The following is an 11,544-nucleotide window of genomic DNA, read 5'->3' as shown; positions in this document are numbered from 1 at the left end:
ATCGTCATGGTCCTCTCAGTGGGGTGTCATGGTTACACGTTCCAGAGCAGGTAGACTTGGGCAAGGAGTTGGCTCCATGCCTACCGTACTCAATTTTGAGTTTCATGGGGTTTGGGCTCACTCGGCCTTACCAACCAGTTCTTCTGTCTAGTAGCAGGGTTCACTTGCCCCACAAAATGCTATCTTAGCTTGGGCTTCTATTGTGATGATGAACTACAATGACTAAAAAAAATCAAGTCGTAGAGGCAAAAAGGCTTATTGAGCTTACACTTCCACCTCATGGTTCATCATCCAAAGAAGTCAGGACAGGAACTCACACAGGGCAGGGACCTGGAGGCAGGAGCTGATGCAGAGGCCATGAAGGGATGCTGCTTATTGGCTTGCTCCACATTGCCTGCTAAGCCTACTTCCTTATAGCATCCAAAACCACCAGCCCAGAGATAACACCACCCACCATGGGCTGGACCCTCCCCCATCATTCACTAATTAAGAAAATGTCCTACAGGCTCCCTGATCTCATGAAGGCATTTTCTCATTTGCGGTTCCCTGCTCTCAAATGGCTTGAACGTGTGTCAAGTGTCCATAAAACTATTCAGTACAGACTCTAAAATTCTCAGAGAGAAGCAGAGATTTCTGAGTGACTTTGTCTCTCAGTTGCTAGACCCCCTGTGCACTTACAGGGGGTCTAGCCAGGAGCTAGAAAAGCAGGACACGATCGTTACAAAGCAGAGAGGCAAATAGAACATTCGACAAACAGCATTCCTGAGACAGGAAAGGTAGAGTGTGGGCTTAACCAAACCAGGCAGGATCGAGGTGACAGGGAGGCAGGAAAAGGCTGCTTGGGCAGGAGTGAGGTCACATGGGATCAGGGCTCAGTTCCAGGCACTGGCAGATCCTGGGCTGTGACCAGAAACTTGTTCATTGTGAAAAGAACATCTTATACAGCAGTGCGGTAAGCTTAGTTAAAGTTCAGAAACCAAAGGAAAGCAGGCCAGTGGCTACGAGCCTGGAGCACTACCTTGAGAGTCAAGGGTCAGTAATCAACACCTCACCTCAGCAAGTTTGAAACACACAACCCAAGACAACTCAACCCATGGTCAGATAGAAGTGATCTGCCCCTGTTCCTGCCTGTCTGAGAGAGATAACAAGTCATAGAGCCACAGACAACTTCAACTGGAGAGATGTTTATGGCTGGACTCAAGCAAGAGAAAAAGAGGAGGGAGAGAAAAGAAACGGTATTAGAAGAGATTTGTATCCGAGTTCATAAGAACCATTAATTCACAAATCCAAGAAGCCCAACAAACTCCAAGCACAAAAACCATCAACAAAGAGAAACGTTAAAAACACCCAGAAAACACAGAGATGGGTAAGAGAACAGAGCTATGCTGAAGACACTGGACCACAGAAGGGAAACCAACTGCCAGTCTGGAACTCTGTGTGCCACAAAGGTTTTTGTGAGATGCAGGTAAAATACTTCCCCAATGTACAAAAGCGTAAGTGTTCATCATGAGCAGATTCACGTTACAGGAAATGTCCGGCAGGTCCCTCAGGCAGGGGACAGTGGAACATGATAAATGTCTACAACTACATGAAGAAATGGAAGCAGCACAAACAAGGCCCCAGTGTGTGGATCAATTTTTAACTAATAAAATAAGGCGCTGTTGAAAGAAAAAAATGAAAGCAGTATATTGTTGGATTTATGTCCTACAGAAACTAAAATGGAAGAGAGCGTTGGTACAGGCACCAACAGAAAAGAGGTAAGAAAAAACGCTGTCACAAATGACTTTGCACACACAGGCAGACTACGATTTAAAGTAGACTGGATCATGTTGAGGGCATAAAATAATAATTATTTTATGTCCCCACATAAAATTATTACCCAAAACCTAGAGCCAAGAAGCAAACAGAAAAGGGGAGATGAAATATAATTATTTTCCATCCTAAAGAAGGCAGGAAAACAGATCAGAAAGAGACAGAAGCGGTGACATAGTGGATTCAAACCCAGCTTAATCAGTTGTCACATTAAATGCACCAACCTAACAGCGCTAAGCAGGTGATCCAGCTACACCAAGCATTCATGACATGCACTTCAAATACAAGGTCACAAGCACTCTAGAAGTCAAACACTTGTAAGGACATGCCAGACTGACTCTTTTCTAGTCACTGTGATAAGACACTCTGTCAAAAGCAACTTTACTAAAGGAGCAAATGTTTATTCTGACTCAGAATTCAAGGGTACAGTCCTTCACGGTGAGGAGCCCAAGAAAGCAGAAGCTCTAAGCAGCCATTTCCATCAGGAAGAGGACAGCAGTGAACATTCCCTAGTCTCCATCTGTGTAATTCAAGATTCCAGCCAGGGAATGGTGCCGCCCACAGTGGGCGTGTCTTCCCAGCTCAATTAACATAATCAAGACTTTTCTCTCACAGTCCCAGAGTCCAACTTTAATCTAGATAATTCCTCTTAGATTTGCCAGGAAGCCAGGTTCCAGGTATTCTAGATTTTGGCAAACTGACAATTAATGCTAACTTTAACAACCAGGTAACAGTAATAAAAAGAAAAGCAGCAATGATTTTGTAATCATCGGTTGCTGTCATGGCTAGGAAACTGTCAGTGAGAAAGTTACTCCATAATGACAGGAGCCAATTTAACAAGAATATACAACAATCCTGTACACTCAAGTACATTATAATGGTCAAATTGCATGAAGTAAAAGCTCAACAGAACAGCGAGAAGTGGATAAATCCACAATCAGAACAGATTTCAACACCTCCTCTCAATAATTGATAGACTAGGGAGATAAAATTAGCCAGGATGTAAACAATTTGACTAAACGCTAGCAAACGATCCGACGTAATTGACACTCACAGAATAACAACACAGTCTACACATTCAACTAAGCAAACAAAGGATACCGAGAAAGCAGCCCACATCCTGGACTCTGATCCAGGCCCTGAATTAATCCCAAATTCCTAACATATACAAAGAGTGGTTTGCAATCACAACCGCATCAAGTTAAAAGTCAGTAATAGAAGTTAAAAGTCAGTAATAGAAACCAAACATGTACCAACAACAGCTCCCAATAACATAATGATACAGGAAATAAAAATAGGAAGCGTGGAAGGTATGAAAACAAGAGCAAAGAAAAACTTACCTCCGTAAGTAAATGGAGGAGTCAGGTCAGTTTTTGTTATGGGCGTGGCCACTAGTAAATTGACCACGCCCTACTGGCTGCCCCACCCCCATGTGCTTTTAGACAGCAAGATTAGACTTGATGAGTTACGGAAAGAAGAAACAAAAAGAAAGGAAGAGAAGGACGGAGAAAGGAAGGGAGGGAAGGAAGGAGAGAGGGAAGGAGGAAGGAAGGAAAGGAGGGAAGGAGGGAGGAAAAAAGGAAAGGCGGGAGGCAGGGGACAGAAAGCTGGGAGGAGAATCCTGGGTTCTAGGAAGAGTTGAAAAGTGAATGTGATTGCAATACATTGCATACGTGTGTGAAATTCTGAATAAAAGTATTATATATTTTTTTAAATCGTAACTCTATGGCCTCACCTTTTAACTTGGAATTCTAGCAAACAAGAGAAATTAAATACTGATAAGCAGAAGAAATAATAAAGGACAGAGATCAATTTTCAAATAATAAGGGGCTTTTTAAATACTCATTAGAAGTGGTACTGCCATTAATTTAATGTCTGAGCAGGAAACAGATGGCAGCAGAAGAAGGAAGCCACCAATATCGGAAATAAGAGATGTGGCAACAGCTCAACCTCTGCAGGTGTAAAGCGTCTCTATCTGGGGCTGGAAGGGTCACGGCCAGGTCTGAGACTTCTACCTCCTTTCTGACCTGATGTGTCACTGGTTCATAGACATTGCCAAACAAAACAACAAAAACAAGATTCCTGACACAAAGTTTTAGAATTAAAACTGGGAAATATGAGAAGCTGGAGCAATGGCCCCGCCATTACCAACTCAGGCTGCACTTGCAGAGGACCAAGGCTGGCTCCTACAGAGCGGCTCATGACCCTCTGTCCCTTCAGCTCAGGGTGTCCTGTGGCCTCCTCAAGCCCCTACATATGTATGGTGCACATGCATACACATTGTGTAAAACATGCTTATATACGAAATACTCATATACATAAAGATAAATATAGTTTTAAAAAGCCGAAAAATATCAGATTGAACTTGAAGGAGGGGATACGAAAGGAAATGGAAGACATAAGAGTGGAAGTTAATTAAATAAAAGCCATACAATAATAGGTAGTAAGTGATGGGATCATTCTGCAGAAAAACCAATGAAACCAGCAAGCTCCTAATAAAGTGTTTAAAATATAAAGATGTCAAGGACTACAAGATCAGCATCAGAGCCAAGTCTCTACGGACAGCAGACATGCAAATAGAAACATTACCATTGATTTTCACACTATGTAAATGTGATAAAATTTGGAAAGTTTTAATGGCTGTATACCAAAGAAACTAAACTAAAATTTCGCTCACAAAGAAACCTCCCAAGTTCATATTACTTAATAATTAGGAAAGAAATGAAATCCATATTGGAAGTTCCTGCAGGGTGCATAAGAAGAGTTCAGCATGACTCTACTGGCTAAACCTGACCAGAACAGTAAAAGAAAAAAAAAAATACTCTCTAAGCTCTGTCCTTTATGAGAATGCATGAGAGAAAAAAAAAACAGAAATGAAATATTAAGAGATCAAACCCAAGAATGTACAGTAACCGTGGTGTCTTTCCAGAACGCCAGGGGGATCAGTCAAAGCAGCTGCACATGCTAATAATGAGGGATTCTGTCATTTTTCTCAGGAGCTGCAGACCAGTTGTCCCATGAACCCAACACCCAGTCATTATAAAGTGTATTATCAAACCCAGAGGGAGAGAGAGATGCTTGGTTGGATGAGTGGGTTTTAAAGGTGGCCCACATCCACCATGATCATCAATGGTCCAGCGCTGACCTAAGCCTGGTCCAAGCCTCCTAAGAGTTAGAGGGAAGCTGTCTGCCAAGGCTCCTTCTATTTCCTATACACTGGCAGCTCCACCCAGGCTAGCGGGAATTTCTGGGATCTAAAATGAAAGACTGGGACAATGCTTGTCACCCATGACACTACTGTATATGTAGGACAGAAAGAAATGTGCAGAAAAATTATGAAACCCATGAAAGAATCTGTCAACTAGTTGAGTGCATGGCAGATATACAAAAGAACTTTTCAATACGTCAGGGAGAAGCAGCTAGAAAAATAAAACCATAAGGTGGCATTACGATAACATAAGAAAGCATAAAATGTCGAATTGCCAATGTCTGAGGCATACATGCACGCAGATGACAAAGTGTTGAGAGCAACACTGGATCGTTACCTTGGCATTGGGACATCTAAGTGTATGACAAGGTGGGGGGAAGTCTTTAGAAGTTGTCAGTAATTGAGATTAAGTACTGCTTCAGCAGAAGACTCTAGTTCAGTTCCCAGCACCCACCCACCTTTGACCCATAATTCCCGTTCCAGGGAACTCCAGCACCCTCTTCTGACCTCCATGGGCAACTGGACTTATGTGTGCATACCCCCAGCCAAACACGTACATAATTAAAAATAAAAACAAATCTTTTAAAGTAAGTTAGTAAAAATAATTTAAAGAAGGGCAAAGAATAGATTTAAAACAAACAACAATGCTGAAGATTCAGGGACTTTATTTTAGAGACCCAAGAGTTATAAATTGATAGCAATTTCAGAACACTGATGAATTCATAATGACACAGATGTAGGCGGATAAGCAAAAAGAAATAAGAAAGAAAAATGAACCCACGCTTACATAGTTATTTGCTATTTGCCCTTAGATTGTAGAGAGAAAGAAGTGATACTTTCAGTAAACTACTAAGGGTCTAAGAAATATTTCTCCAGGAAAAGAATGAATTCATGAATTTGAACCTTTAACTCCTAAGGAAATATCCTTTTCACGTTTATTATAAATCTCAACATGAAGCTAAACTACTGAAGCTTCTAGAAGATGGCATTTATAGTCTTCAACAACCACAGACACACAGACACATAGGCACACACACAAACACACTCACACCGTAGCACTAACTGTGGGTGAAAAGCTGATGTACTTGGACTGGGAAAAGATTCCGTGGCTAAGAACTCACACTGCTCTTGTGGAAGACATAACTTCTAGCTCCAGGGGATCCAACATCCTCTTCTGGCCTCCTGAACTCACATACACATACAACAAGCACACGTGTGTACACGTTAACAAGTTGTTAAACTGAACTTAATATGAAGGAATTCTTGCCAACAAGAGTCCACGAGGAGGACAGACCGTGAATTAACTCAAAGATACAATGTGTGTGACAAAAGACTTAGTTATATAAATAAATAAGGACCGACCAGTAAAACCACACCTAGAACTGGGCAAGACCTTCATAAATGAAAATATCCAAATGAAAGATTTTAGTCGGATGTATTAGAAATTACGAAAACACAAATGAACCCAGCTGGCTATTCCCTCGCACTGTGGTCTCAAGAGTCTCTCCATGCCCATAGCTGAAACTCACTGGGCAATAATATTAGAATACTCAAAGTGAGGATTCCTGAGAGGACGCAGAAGCTTGTAGATTAGGCCCAGATCTGCACTGGCTACATTGCTGTGGTCAGAGAGGTCTCGTGGCTAGTTAGAACCCCATGGAAACAGAAGCAGAGTCTGGGGAGATTTCAGAGAACCCGGTCCATCCCCAGTCCATCCACCAACCTCAGTGTATGCTTGTCCAATGCAAGCTGTACCACCAGGGTTCACTCCAGATCCTCTCTTCCCTGGACTATTATTAATCTCGTCAACTGAAAAGACCACCCCCACCACCCCTTACATCCTTCCCATCCACACTGTCACTAGGAACTTTCCATTTGTCTCTACCTTCTCTGGGCCCTCATAAATTTGAAACTCCTCTCCTCTGTTTTAAACAGCCTTAACTTCAGGTTAGCAAACTGAGACGCTCCGCTCAGAGGAGTTAGTTTAGGAACTGCATATGTGTCGCTTACTAAAACCCAAACTCTCTAATAAGTCGAAATATGTTTCCTCTCAAGGTTTTTTGGCTCACGGTTTCTCCTTTATATTCAATCATATTTCTTAGCCATGGATACACAAAATAATGCTAAGTATTTTCCAGGCACAAATTGGAGGGGGAAAAAAAAAGCCATACTTAATAAGGAAAATAGCCCAGTCTCAGCCACTTAACTGAGCTCTTAGGTACGGCTGGGCTCTATTAGAGCACTTACCTGCCTGCAAGGTTTGGAAGGAAAAGAACCAAAGACAACAAAAGTACCAGGAAGAAAAAAATTATCCTGTAGGCTCTGAACAGCTCTAAAGACAGGACATTCTGATGCACACTGGCTCAGTGTGGAGGAAATGCAGGCTTCAGAAAACACACACAAGTGGGGCTTCAGAAGACAGGGGCAGATGCCCTCTGAATTACAATTCACCCTGTCTACATTAACTACCCCCACAGAACCATGTAGTCCACGGATTCTGTTTTTGAAAACAACGACAAAAACATACGTCAGCTTTTAGCCTGTTAGAACTTGGCAGGATTCATTTTACTTTCATTCTCATGATGTTAAAAAATCTTGAGAACAACCCATTCGGGGGAGGAAAGCCTAATGGAAACTTTGCTTGAAAAAAAAAATGTATTCTCCATGGAGCCAATTGTACACTGCTATTATTACGGAAAAGGAAGTAAATTTACACCGCTTTTATTGAGCAAGCAAATCTATTTGATGTTCTGTACAATACCTGATGATGTTGAAATGGGAAAGCCGGGAGAGGGAGTGGCAGGATGTGGAACTTGGCACAGGAGAACTCGGTGATGTGTTTGGAAAAAAAAAATATAATCAAATATTTAGGTGCTTAACAGCCTCACTCAGGGTCATAAAACAGAATCCACATGCAACTGCAAAATTAAAAAAAAAAATCAGGTTAGGAAAGCTGAGAGCGGAAGTGACAGAATTTAGACAGGTTACCCCAGATCTTTCCAGATTCTGCTTGGAGAAGGTGGAGATGGGTGACATCATAAGCCACAACTTAGAAGCCGGAAGTGGGCCGTGACCTTTCAGTCGGACAACAGGGATGAGACTGAGCATGCTCGTCATGCCTGGTTTTGGAGAAACTGGAGACTTCAGTCTAAGGGTAGAAGCTAGCTCATGCTTGCAGCATAATCTAGCTTACGCTCGTCAGGATGGCTCAGGTTTAGCACAGTACACAGACTGAAGCCTTTGGCTATGATGGTAAGGGGAGCTTTACTGAGGTTTATTTGTTTTTGATATTTTGAACGATCTCATTTGTCGTTATTCTTTATTTTTGAGATTGTCTTTCAAGTACATGGCTCCCTGTCTTCTCCTCCCTCCGAGGCTTCCCACATACACCGCCCCCGCCCCCCAACTCTTCTTCAAACACATGGCCTTTTTTGAACTGACTTTTAACACTGAAACCATTTTTCTTGAAGTGTGCCTGAAATGAAAGCTCCCTGCTTGTTTTCCATGAAATCAGCATGATTTTCCACAAAGGGAGTATTTATTATTTTTTGACACGAAGCAAAGGTTAGAATCCGGGCGTGTGTCTGCGTCCACAACAAGACGATGTGCCCACGTGTTTTAATTTCCAAGGTCCGGGTCAAAGGGCAGGTTATAGCAAATATACACTCCAAGTACAGAAATTTTAAAAACGGGCAGTTCACTGGGAAAATGTTTGCTCAACTACACTTAAAAACGAGTTATGAGTTAGTTATTTGTAAAAATTAAACAGTTTTCCATGAAGAAATTATTCCTTAAGCAAAATCAAAGGTCAGGGTCTGGATAGATGGCTTGGAAGTTAAGAGCCTTTACTGCTCCTGGAGAGGACCAGAATTCAATTCTCAGCATCCCGATCTGTCAGCTCACAACCACCTGCAACACAGCTCTAGAGAATCTGATGCCTCCGTCAGGCAACTGAACTCAAGAGCACATAGCCCCATATGCACACATACCCACATCCATAATTAAACCTAAATCTGTTTAAAAAAATAATAATAAACAGAGGTCTGGCTGTGTGTGTGTGTGTGTGTGTGTGTGTGTGTGTGTGTGTGTTTGCGTTACTTTTATACTTTCATAAATTGGGGACAGAAGGCAGATTATGACCACAGGGTCAAGATAACCCATCAAACTGCTACCCCTGACCTCCAAGAAGGAAAATCACTAGAAAAAATGTCAAGCAACTAAGTTTAAGAGTAAATATTTACCAATTAATTGTGAAAAGTCACAACGCCTCTTCCAAAGGTCTTTCTCCACATTTAACAACTGGAAACCTTGTCACACACAACTAAGCTTGACTAAATGTCTGGGACTATATCTCACAAACATGTTCATTTCTGCCTTTGTCTCTTGGTCCTTAGAAGTTGATTTATAAATAATAATAATAATAATAATAATAATAATAATAATAGCAGCTCAGCAAAACAGGCAGATGAAAGGCTCGGGGATGAATTTTTGTTTCATTAAAATTCTTCAGAAACAGTTTTAGAGAAAACCACTAGGTTAAAGAAGCCCGGCTTTGGAACACTCACTGGTGGTGGTGAGTTATTCCAGGACGTAGTTTACGGAAGCATGTCTATGACTGTGATTTCCTGAGTCATAAACCAAACACCAAATTTCATCATTGCTCTCCTGTGTCTCAGAAAGCTGACCTAGAACAGTCACGGTGGTCCGTCCTGGGATAGTAATGACATAAGGGTGTGTTTATGAAATGACTTTGATTTTTCAACTTAAGAGGGAGGTAATGCTATTTAAATGATGTTGAGGGAGAGAACAGAGAACGAATACACCATGGGATGGCAAGGGGCACAGCAGAAAATCCAGGGAAAACTTGGCTTGGATGAAGCGCAGAAAGGTCTCTGTTCTTCCCCTCCTAAGGACAAAGCTGGCAGATAGTTAGGAGAACTTTCTTTAAACAGTGCCTGCTGTTTCTGACATGGCCTTGCCACTGAGAACAGCTTCAGATCAACACCACAGTAACTTAGGTGAGAGGGCCTTCCTTCTGCCTTCTTCTCAAAGTCTTTCAAAACTCCAAAAGATGGAGGCTGCTTCTCTCTGCAGGGATGTATTCTATTTCCTGGCACAGCCCTGAGTTTCTTCGTGTAGAATTCAGGGTGACCAGAAAGCACTAATTGGGAGTCTCCTCATTAAAAATAAGTAGTATTTAAAAAAAAAAAAAGATGTACTCCAGGTTGCAAACTTGGATTCCCATAATCAGATGTCACAATGGAGATCAAAACCAATCACTGTGAAGGGAAGGGGGAGGGGCAATGTGGGGGTGTTGGACTGGGCAGAGAAAGATGCGGACCCACAAGGTAGACAACAAGCTACAGATTCAAACATGTCCACGGAATATCTCTGGAGCAAGAGTTAGCCATCAGAGTGACAAACATGGGTCCAAATGGTCACTCATGTCCCCATGACACAGCCCCAAGAAAGCCGATGGAGACGGCTCACAGTTGTCAAGTGGTTGGGCAGTTTCTTCCACTTGCTGTGCTTCGGCAGTAAATGGTCTCTGATGGCCTTTATCACGGTGACACACACACACACACACACACACGCACGCACGCACGCACGCACACACGCACGCACACGCACATAAACAACCTTTGTGTTTAATCTCCTGGCAGACAGAAAAGACATCATTTTCAATAGTTACAGGAGTTGCTTAAATGCTGTATTTTTAGCTCATAAGAGAATCCTCGATGAATTCTGACATTATATCTAATACATAAAATACCATCTGAAAACAATGCTTACAATTAGGAGTGAAAAGTATGCATGCAGAATCAACACCATAGAAGCAGCTTGGAAGGATCTGAATTCTCCGGGGCCAGTCTGAAGTCGGAGAGTGGGTCTGAACCAACACCGCTGGGGGAGGCGGGGGTGGGGGGGGGATGATCTATGCGCAGAGGGCGGCACTTACATAAATAACAGAATCTGATCTTTGACTCACTGCCTTCAATTAGATGATAAGCTTCCTAAAGGTAGGGCTATTTATTATTTATTTGACACTTCTACAGATCTAAACATAGGAAAACACTCATTAAACATTTATTGAGTCAAACAAATTGCCTTCGCAAAACCGATAAAACACACACACACACACACACACACACACATCGTTTTAATATCTACGTGAGTGCCCCCTGGAATTTATAAACACTTTCCATTTTCAAAGCTCTTCAGTTGCGATGAAGAAGATCCATAAATTTTCTGCTACATAAATCTCGAGGATAATTTTAACAATGGTGAGAGTTCTCCGCGATGTTCTCAGAATACTGAAGAAAGCTATTTAAATTGCTTCAGGTTAATTACCACATAGCTCCGAAAGTTCTAGAGCTCAGAAAAGAAAGAACATCCAAGCCCTTATACACAGCATCCCTGCAGTCAGAACAATCATAATCATAATAATTAGATATGTATGTCTCATCCGTAACTCTCTTCAAACAGCAGCGGTTGTTTTAAAAATGATGTTCTTGTCTATGCAT

At 41.9% G+C, this 11,544-nt stretch overlaps 1 protein-coding gene across 4 annotated transcripts in view; it reads left to right on the top strand.

Moving 5' to 3' along the window:
- Window positions 1-11,544, top strand: part of Cabcoco1 (ciliary associated calcium binding coiled-coil 1) — a 107,230-nt gene that overhangs the window by 53,642 nt on the left and 42,044 nt on the right. The window lies entirely within an intron of this gene.

The sequence above is a fragment of the Arvicanthis niloticus genome, chromosome 20 (assembly GCF_011762505.2).
Source record: "Arvicanthis niloticus isolate mArvNil1 chromosome 20, mArvNil1.pat.X, whole genome shotgun sequence".
In the NCBI taxonomy this organism is placed as follows: Eukaryota; Metazoa; Chordata; class Mammalia; order Rodentia; family Muridae; genus Arvicanthis; species Arvicanthis niloticus.
The sequence above is the reverse complement of the archived record's forward strand: the minus strand, read 5'-3'. Positions and strand labels throughout refer to the sequence as shown.